This window comes from Gigantopelta aegis, chromosome 14 (assembly GCF_016097555.1).
Source record: "Gigantopelta aegis isolate Gae_Host chromosome 14, Gae_host_genome, whole genome shotgun sequence".
Lineage (NCBI taxonomy): Eukaryota > Metazoa > Mollusca > Gastropoda > Neomphalida > Peltospiridae > Gigantopelta > Gigantopelta aegis.
This window is the reverse complement of record NC_054712.1, coordinates 33,092,213-33,101,795: the sequence shown is the minus strand read 5'-3', so window position 1 is coordinate 33,101,795 and position 9,583 is coordinate 33,092,213. Positions and strand designations below refer to the sequence as shown.

Sequence of the window (9,583 nt, the reverse complement as noted above, 5' to 3'; positions counted from 1 at the left end):
GTACATTTTCATTTTGGCTTGCTAAACTTATATATTTTGGGATAGACAGTAATTTCATGTTTTAACATTATGGTCTCACTACACAGATGTCATCTGCCATTGAAACCCATGTTAAACTGCCCAACTTCAAGTGAAGATTGCCCATAGAACGGGTTCTCGTTGGCACTAACAACATACACCATTGCAAACATACATTATATAAGCATTTATTTTCACTCCAAAATTGAGAACATTTCCGTCTCAGTTTTTTGCTATATGACCGCATCTGGCTGTAGTACCGGTCCGAATAGGTGGTTCATTAACCGATTCACTCCGGCTGTCACTTGCGCTATATACCCATGTCCCAAAAGGTCGATGCACAATATTACAAAATAACATGGGCAAAATACAGCCAGAAGGCTTACCATTAAACATACATATTGTTTTAATTCTTCACCATTTGCTAGAAGTGAATATGTGACCCATAACATGTGTCCCAGTTAGGAACTATAGTGGACCGTGATGAATGAACTGTCACCCGGAAGTGATCTGTGTAGTGAGACCTTAAGTTCCAACATGGCGGCTTCCATGCAAATAAAATTGGGCTATTTTCACAGCTTCAACTGGCTAGAAATGGTAAACACGGTAACGACAGTTAGTGACTGATACATCATTCGATTACATAAAAATTCTATACTATTTCTTAAATAGCAAGAGTAATAATGACATAGAATATTTTAATATTTTCCCTGAAAAACGATTTCTGAACCGCTAGTCTGCGGTCCGTCAAATAACCGCGAAGGCCCGTAATGAAGACTTCGTCATTAAACAACAACATTAATAATTACTAAACATCCACATTTTGTTACAATATATACTGAACAAAATAAGAAACTTCCGCTAACTTTGCTTGAACATAACTTGATGAAAACAAACCGGGGGAATAATTGTTATATATGCGTTTAAAGGAATGCCAGACAACTCGGCCCATTTAATATTTATGTATGTGTTCTGTTTGTTTTTTGCGTACATATGTGCGTATGTATTTAATGTAATAAATGTGGGAATTTGGCAAATGATGTCTTTGCGTTATTTCTATAGTACAATACTTCTAGAAACCCATCTGACACTATGATATCATATGCGCGTACGACATGCACAATTGTCATTCTTAATGGTGACCATATAGTTAGCAGTATATAGCAGTATAATGCATTATTACTACTATAGTACAATACTTAGACACTACGACATGGCCAACTATCATACTTAACACGCATATAATGTGTCACAGCATGCCCCGTCTATCAGTCTAATAACTCGGCCCAGAGTTGTCTGGGCCGAGTTGTCTGGTCCCCGTTTAAAGAGTGTTCCATGATGCATCGTTTGGTGCAAAAATCATGGCCATAGGTTAACAGAAACTGGGAGAAATTTTGACCAAGTGTGGTAGGGGTTAAAAAAAACACCACCCACTTAATAATGGGTATGACCACCTCTTGAACTGACCACTGCAGTGCATCGCAGGTGCATAGAATTGACTAAAGTGTTGATTTCTGCCTGTGGAATATTGTTCCATTCCTGAACGAGCGCTTGACGAAGTTCATTGATGTTAGCGGGTGGGTTGGGACGACGCCTCAATCGTCTGTCCAGACTATCCCAGACATGCTCGATGGAGTTGAGATCAGGTCTTTTAGTGGGCCAGTCATCAATGAAATCAATGTTATTTGTCCTAAGAAAATTTACATTGTCTCTAGCTGTATGAGAGGTGGCATTATCATGCTGAAAAATTGAGATGTTGGCGTTGTTATGGAACAGAGGAATGACTTGATGAGCGAGAATGTCATCGCGGTAACGTTGAGCATTTAAATTGCCATCAATGATGACTAGTGGTGAACGATAACCATTGGCAATGACTGCCCAGACCATGACAGAACCCCCACCCCCGAAACGATCTCGTTCAAGAACACAACAGTCAGCATAGCGTTCATTTCTCATACGGTAGACGCGCACCCTGCCATCACCACGTTGTAAAGAAAATCTGGATTCATCCGAAAAAAGAACGGTATTCCAGCGTCGCCGTATCCAACGAGTTTGTACATGTGCCCAATTTAGACGATGGCGTTGCATTAAAACGCATCCGACGTAAGGATGTCGTGCATGTAAACCGTTCTCCCGCAGACGATTACGAACAGTTTGCCCACTGATTCGGTTATTATGAAGCCCAGGTATGTTAGCAGCAGTAGCAGTGGCAGTTTGGAATCGATTGCGCAAATGCGTGTTCATGATATAGCGGTCTTGACCATGCATTGTAACACGCGGACATCCACAACGTGGCAAGTCGTTGGTGCTTCCTGTTGTTCGAAATCTTACGCGAAGATTTCTTATTGCTCGACTAGAACTCCCAACATGCCTTGCAACGTCTTCTGTCGACATGCCAGCATCAAGCATGCCAATCACCCGTTCGCGTAAATTATTGGGTATTCTTGGCATACTAAAAATGCTACAATGTAAAAAACTTTAATTTGTTTACAAATTTTGGAGCGTTTTCGTTCACTTGACAACAATGTCAGTAAGACAAGTAAAACAAATTGACCGAATACTACACGGGACATGTCGAACCATGCATGCACCTGCAAATTGAATTTCACGTTGTTGACGATTAACAGTGCAAAAATAATCGATAAAATTCATGAATCCTGATAATACAGCTCACGGCTAATACTACCTATATAATTTCATTACACAATGAATTCTTTAACACAACAAATACTATATGTACAAATCAGAAGTTTCTTTTTTTGTTAAGTATATATATATTCTTTTCTTTCATACATTTGATTAAATATGTTTATTCACGATAATGTTAAAGTTTGATCATCAACAGTAATTAAGTTTGGAACTTGAACATGCCAAATAATTTATATAGTTTGACATACATACACGTTAGTTCACCAAGATAAACCTTGCATGCAAGCACAACAGCAAGGTTTACCTGGCCTAGCCATTCCACCATTAGCAGTTTCTGGACAACGGTTCCGAGGAATTTTGCTCATATGATACAAACAGCTGGGGTGGGAAATAGCCCAGTGGTAAAGCACTTGCTGGATGCGTGGTCGGTCTGGATATCGATCCATGTCGGTCGGCTCACTGGGCTATTTCTTATTCCAGTCAGTACTATCTTGTCTGTGGGATGGTGCATATAAAATATCCCTTGCTACTAATGGAAAAATGTAGTGAGTTTCCTCTCTAAGACTATGTCAATATTACAAATGTTTTACATCCAATAGCTGATGCTTAATAAATCAGTTTGCTCTGGTGGTGTCGTTAAACAAAAAAGCAACAAACAAAGTACACATTTTTCTTGTGCTTTCAGCATCAATCCACTGTGGTGCTGATGAAAACAGCCCCGTGAATATCACATATCCCGGTACTGGGGATAAAATACACCTCATGTATCCCGTCGACCACTACTTTCAGTGCTCCTCGCTAGAGTTATCGAATTTTGATCACGTTATCTACAACGTAAAACACAGAGATTGTGGCATGGTGGTGAGCAGACTTAAAGTTGTTGTGTTTTTTAGAGAGAGAGACTATCGGTTTCGTCTTTGTTGTCTGTCCGAAATATAGGTTTTCAGACTTTTTTCACAATATCTCAAGTTAATGAGCTAATATTTTGTGTATAGCTGCACAGATGAAGTTACCCATTTTTCACCGAGTTGTGACCCTTGAACTTAAGAGATAAGAACATGTGTTTAAATATAGAGTAGGACAAAGACACATTTTTGTTCTCAAATTGTTTGTGTCCTCCACCTTTCACCTTGAGAGAGAGACAGAGAGGCAAACAGAGACAGAGAGATTTGAGAGCTAAAGAGTTTTAACAGAAAAAGAAAAAATGAAAGCAGAAAAGAAAAAGTGTTTTGGTTTTGTTTTGATTAAGTGTCTTGTTTGTCTTATATTTGTTTTACAGCACCCTCCCTCCCCTCCCCCAGGTACTAGCCTGCATTATCAAGTTAAAGTGACAAACCCTAGTTTTTTAACACTACGGCATATTATTCATTGTTAGATCGGTTTTTGATAATTGAAATCACACATTAGGCTACTTATATTTTATTATTTACATTATCCATGTCTGTACATCCGAAGTTTTTCTAGTCACCCTGGGCCCCGTTCCACGAAGCGATCTTAGCCCTAAGATCAACTTAAGTGCATAGGGTAGCTATGTGCTTACGGTAATCTTAGGGCTAAGATCGCTTCATGGAACGGGGCCCAGGTGTTTATAATACCACGAAATGCATTTTTCATATTTTTAAAAACGCACGTAATTCTGAGAAGTTACGGTTATGGAGACGAGCTGTAGTCTATTTTTAAGGGTATTTTCCCATGTCAACATCACAGACTCTTTATACGGTGTCACAGGACTGCAGATTAGCCAAACTTGGCATCCATTTTCAGGGCGGGACGTAGCCCAGTGGTATAGCGTTCGCTTGATGCGCGGTCGGTTTTGGATCGATCCCCGGTCGGTTGATCCATTGAGCTATTTCTCGTTCCACAGTGCACCACAACTGGTGTAACAAAGACCGTGTTATGTACTACCCTGTCTGAGGGATGGTGCATATAAAAGATCCTTTGCTGCTAATCGAAAAGAGTAGCCCATGAAGTAGCGAAAGCGGGTTTCCTCTCTCAATATCTGTGTGGTCCTTAACCATATGTCCGACACCATATTACCATAAGTAAAATGTGTTGAGTGCGACGTTAAATAAAACATTTTTCTTTCCTTTAATATTAATTTTGCAGTTCGACAAACAGAGGGGAAACATGGAGTGTGGACATTCTGCTGCAGAAACTGCTGATCATTACTGGACTCGAGCCCATATTCAGACTGACGTATGCTTACAAACCATTAGCATCCGGGTCTCGAGAAACAAACGTGACCTTTTCCTACAACAAGACCGCGGAGCACCAGGACCCGACTGATGAGAACAAAGTCATGTATGCATTACACACAACCTTAATTTCAGTGTGTGTATGAAAGATTCCTTGTTACTAATGTAGCAGGTTTCCTCTCTAAACTATATTTCAAAATTGCCAAATGTTTGACATCGAATAGTCAATGAGTAATAAATCAATGTGCTCTAGTGGTGCCGTTAAACAAAACAAACAGAATTACACTGATGGAAAGAAATAAGGGATCACACCAACATTAAGAGGAAAGAGTGAGTAGATCCGAAACCCTAATCCGTAGTATCAGGAAAATAACCGTGTTGCTGACAATACATTCCATGTTACTGACATTCCTTCCCATCTGTGTATTTTATACAGGCATTACCAATTTAATACATTTTAATTATTTGATTTCCAACTCCTTTTCTCAGAAACTAAATGTCCTACATCAATGCAACATTGTATCATGCATTAATTTGTGGGTGTTATTTTATGTTGTGTTCAAAATGCCTTTTTAAAAGTTTATAAAATATTGTTAATTTTTAATTAATATTTTAATAGAATAGATCTGTATTTTCAGAATTGATCTGCGGATGTTTTAATTAATATTTTGATAGAATAGATCTGTATTTTCAGAATTGATCTGCGGATGTTTTAATTAATATTTTGATAGAATAGATCTGTATTTTCAGAATTGATCTGCGGATGTTTTAATTAATATATTGATAGAATAGATCTGTATTTTCAGAATTGATCTGCGGATGTTTTAATTAATATTTTGATAGAATAGATCTGTATTTTCAGAACTGACCTTGCGAGTGTTTTACTTAATATTTTGGAAAACAAATAGATCTGTATTTTCAGAATTGACCTTGTGAGTACTAAATTATTGGTGAAGGAAACTGCTTGATATTCTGAAGAGCTCGCATGTGATGAAGTTACAAGTCCTGGATGTGAACTATAAACCTACATCCAATATTTATACAGTGAAATCACTGATTCTCTCTCTCGACTTCCACAGTGTGATAGGTCAGTTTTAAAAATGCTTTTATGTTATTGTAATAGTTGCTGTGTTGTTGTAATGAAAGGGTGGCATCTGTTTAGAATGGGTGGGACGTACATATAGCCCAGTGATAAAGTGCTCGCTTGATGCACGGTCGGTCAAGGGTCGATCCCTGTTGGGCTATTTCTCGTTCCGTCCAGTGCACCACAACTGGTATATCAAAGGCCGTGGTATGTGCTATACTTACTGTGGAATGGTGAATATAAAAGATGACTTGCTGCTAATTGAAAAGAGTAGCCCATGAAGAGGCGACAGTGGGTTTCCTCTCCCAATATCTGTGTGGTCCTTGACCATATGTCCGACGACATATAACCGTACATAAAATGTGTTGACTGCGTCCTTAAATAAAACATTTCCTTCCTGTTTAGAATATATGTACACGCAAAATGAGTCCATTGGCTTACGGGCTCCCATTTTTGTAGGGGGTGGGTGGGGAAGACCGGTTTTTGCCCGAATTAAAAGAAAATGCCCTAATCTAGATAACAACATTTATTCATATTAGCATTACTGCCAAATAGCTATATAGGGTTGCAAACGAATCACTACGCATTTACATGGATTACAACTAATTTTGAGGGTAGAATGATAGAAATACATGGTAAAAGCGTCTCAGGTTAGTACATTGTGCCCTAATATCTGTATAATTTTTGCCTGAATTCTAGGTTTTTGCTCCAGCTCCTGCCCCCCCCTCCCCCCCCCCCCTTATCTCGTACGCTTATAAAGGAGTACTTGATGCCTCCTATCCTCAACTGAAATATACAAAGAAAAAAGTGTTCTTTATATTACAATGGAGAATACCTTATATATTAATGTACCCAGTATAAACGTACGAGACAGGGAGTGGAGGAGGGGGAGGGGGGGCAACTACCCCCCCCCCGTGCTGGAGAAAAACCTCAAATACGGGCAAAATGTGCTAACCTGAGACTTTTTTTTTTACCATGTATTTTCATTATTCCACTCTCAAAATTAGTTGTAATGCAGGTAAAAATGTGCAGTGATTCGTGTGCAATTCGTAATAATACTAATATGAAATATAAATAATGCTATCCAGATTCAGGCTTTTTTGTTTAATTCGGGCAAAAGCCAGCCTGCCCCCCACCCCTACAATTTTTTTTATCCCCGATTTTACTACCTCTTCATATTTTAACCTAATACGGCCTTGATGTAATTATTGTGTTAAAAATGCCAAGTTAAGATAATTTAAAGAAGTGGAAGTTATATAAAAAGAAAGAAAGAAATGTTTAATTTAACAACGCACTGTATTTACGGTGATATGGTGTCAGGCATATGGTTAAGGACCACACAGGTATTGAGAGATGAAACCCACTGTCGCCACTTCATGGGCTACTCTTTTCGATTAGCAGCAAGGGATCTTTTATATGCATCATCCCACAGACAGGTTAGTACATACCACGGCCTTTGATATACCAGTCGAGGTGCACTGGCTGGAACCAGAAATAGCCCAATGGGCCCACTGATGGGGATCGATCCCAGACAGACCGCGCATCGAGCGAGCACTTTACTACTGGGCTACGTCCCGTCCCTGCAAGTTATTTAGAGAATGCTGGTTACATAATGGCCGTCAGATAGCATTTATTTTACGTCTCTTGGTTGTGTTTTTTTCAAAACATATCTAACATTTTTCTTTTTATTAAATGTCTTTTCCAAGTAAACTAAACTATGGTAATGTTAATTTCACTGAACGGTTTGGTTTGGCTTCCGAGTCATCACTGTGGAGAAGCCAGCCAGATGATTTTTAAGTCAATCACCAAAATATGTGATGACACAAATCTCTCAATGCTGTCTCCAACAAAAATATTGTCAAATTGATAGATGTTGCCTTTTTTTATAATCTTTGTTTTCTTACAGCGTCTTTGTACAACCCACCGGTAGTAACGAATTGTTTCGTCAGTGACAACACCAACTGACCGAAAGTGTTGTTTCAAGATAAGTTTCTGACGACTGGGTACGTTGCATTCTAAATACGTCAAGGTTGTATTTGGTGACCGATTCAGTGAGATACCCAAGCCTGAGATGTTCAGGCGGCTAGCTCTCTGTCTGTCTGTGTCTGTCTGTCTTTTTTTCTCTTTCTTTCTCTTTCTCTTTCTCACTCTCTGTCTCTCCCTCCCCCCTCTCTCTCTGTGTGTGTGTGTCTGTCTCTCTTTCTCCCCCTCTTTCTTAATCTATATCTTTTTTTTTCTTTCTTTTCTTTCTTTTTCTCTCTTTTTTCTGTTTTTCTCTCTCTCTCTCTCTCGCTCTGTGTGTGTCTGTCTTGTCTGTTTCTCTTTCTCCCCTTCTCTCTCTCTCTCTCTCTCTCTCTCTCTCTCTCTCTCTCTCTCTCTCTCTCTCTCTCTCTCTCTCTCTCTCTCTCTCTCTCTCTCTCTCTCTCTCTCTCTCTCTCTCTCTCTGTCTTGTGTGTCTGTCTTGTCTTTCTGACTCTATATCTCTCTCTCCCTCTCTCGCTCCCTCCCTCTCTCTCTGTCTGTCTCTCTCTCTCTCTCTCTGTGTCTCTCTCTGTGTCTGTCTTGTCTTTCTGACTATATATCTATCTCTCTCTCCCTCCCTCTCTCTCTCCCCCTTCTCTCTCTCTCTCTCTCTCTCTCTCTCTCTCTCTCTCTCTCTCTCTCTCTCTCTCTCTCTCTCTCTCTCTCTCTCTCTCTCTCTCTCTCTCTCTCTGTGTTTCTGTCTGTTCAACAAGTCAGACGTGTTCCACTTACAGAAAACCGCCTCAGTGGACCCATCCTTTGTTGTTTTTCCGTGCCAACCAATGCCCCATGACTGATATATTAAAGGTCATGGTATGTGCTGCCCTGTTTGTGGGAAAGTACATATAAAAATCCCTTATTGTTAATAGGAAAATGTAGCAGGTTTTCTATAAGACTACATGTAAAAAAAAACCCCAAATGTTTGACATCTCGTAGCCGATGATAAACAAAATAAATGTGATTTAGTGGTGTTGTTAAACAAAACACAACTTTAATTATTTGTTCCACCTACAGAACGTTGATGAAGCTAATTATTTATTGTGCGGTTAAATAAGAGAAAGCTGTTTATGCAAATAGAAGAATTGCACACCTCGGGAAAATGATTAAAAACTTATGATCTGAGAACATAATCGAAATAGCTACTCTAATATTCTAAGGCTACTTCTTATATATTTTGTAAATGTTGACAAATATAATGTGTTGCTGGTCTTTTATTTTTATTTTATACCAAACAACAAAGGTACACAGGCGAGGATATATCTAGTTGGGAATGTGGGGGGCTAACATTAATGTGATGTAGTTGAGTGGCATTGATAAACAAAGACTTCTCGTCTGACACAATTTAAAGGCAAAATTAACTAGCTGACCCAAAAATAGGGGCAGGGCGGATCCATGATTTTATAAAGGGAGGTCACAGAATTCTAAAAGGGGAACATTTGAGGTTGCCGAAGGCAAATGAGCTAACGTCCCAAAGGGAGCAATATCTGGTTCCTGGAAAATTATGATAAAGATGCTCTGGGATGGATTTTCAGGTCCCACACCTACATGTAACTCTGTACCTGCTTCTTGGATAAGTGACTTTTAATTACGGTCAGTGACTAAGATTATTTTTTAT

General features: G+C 39.2%; 1 long non-coding RNA gene across 2 annotated transcripts; it reads left to right on the top strand.

The window, feature by feature from the left end:
• The first annotated feature begins 543 nt into the window (after positions 1-543).
• On the top strand, positions 544-8,150 carry LOC121388052. Of its 2 annotated transcripts, XR_005959925.1 has the most exons (5): positions 548-615; positions 3,353-3,528; positions 4,774-4,968; positions 5,785-5,949; positions 7,853-8,150. It is a non-coding gene; the product is annotated as an uncharacterized LOC121388052 (long non-coding RNA). The 2 variants fall into 2 exon arrangements; XR_005959926.1 differs by lacking the exon at positions 3,353-3,528 and having other exon boundaries at positions 544-615.
• Positions 8,151-9,583: the final 1,433 nt, after the last annotated feature.